Genomic DNA, 1,090 nt, shown 5'->3' with positions numbered 1-1,090 from the left:
TCTCTTGTTATTGTCGTGTTTTACTCTTTGTTTAGAGCAATTGAATTTTCATTTTGATGTCGTGTTGTAAGCATTGGACTATTAATTGTGAGAGCATCCTATAGAAGCGTTATGTAATGTGGATTACATAACTGTGTTCTTGTTTTCAAGGACATATATTGATAAGAAATGACCATTTATTGGCAATGTTTCCTTAGGGATGTCCATGGTGATTATCTTGCTTTTGACACAAGATTCTTTGAAGGATATTTTTATTTTTGTTAGATCATTCTTAGAAAGCAAAATAGAATGTTTTCCTTTTGGAAGGATCATTACTAAAGGAGGTGTGCATTGCTAGTTAAGGCTTTTTGATAGACTAGATCATAAGTTGCACATGAAATTTCTTGTTTTTGTTTTATTTGAACTTAAGTCAAAGCTTTACAAATTTCCTACTATTTTAGTGTTTAGCATTTTATCCAAATTTTGTGCACGTATGCTCAAACGTTAGTTTCAAAGGAGCTGGGAAATTCTTTATTTTTGTATTTTCCATTTAAGTTGATATATGGACTTTGTTGGTTCGATTGTTAAAAGATGGTTGGATGTTTGCTTCTTGCATTGCACTGTTTACACATTCATAGGTCAAAAGAGGCATCTATTTCCCCAACACCATAGAGTTAGTAAGTGTGGTAAGGTACTGTGCTGTTGTAATCACTCATGTTCTCCTGAAAAACTAATGCTGGAACCTAAAACACTAAAGTAGAAATGGTAACGCCTGAAACATGAGGAGTTGCAGTCCGGGAAACAATGTTGATAGCAACTAGAACCTTTGGGACGTTCTAATATGTGGATAAGATGCACTTGGGGATTATTAGTTTGCCTTAACTGTAAATGCCTTTTTTTGGGGTCATATATGATTTCAAGTTGTCCAAGGTGGACGACCTAGGAAGTCATTTGATCCATGAGACCTCCTATCTTCTTCTTCATTTTCTGTGACCTAGGAAGTCAGGGGTCTATTTTTCGAAGATTCCTCATATAGATGGGATAGGGTCTGTAATTTAATGGAGTAGTAGATTGTAGTGTCTTCCTTGTAACATTTTATGACTGGTCATCT

Source organism: Akebia trifoliata, chromosome 13 (assembly GCF_017979445.1).
Source record: "Akebia trifoliata isolate Shusen 1 chromosome 13, ASM1797944v1, whole genome shotgun sequence".
Taxonomy (NCBI): domain Eukaryota; kingdom Viridiplantae; phylum Streptophyta; class Magnoliopsida; order Ranunculales; family Lardizabalaceae; genus Akebia; species Akebia trifoliata.
This window is presented reverse-complemented; position numbering follows the sequence as displayed.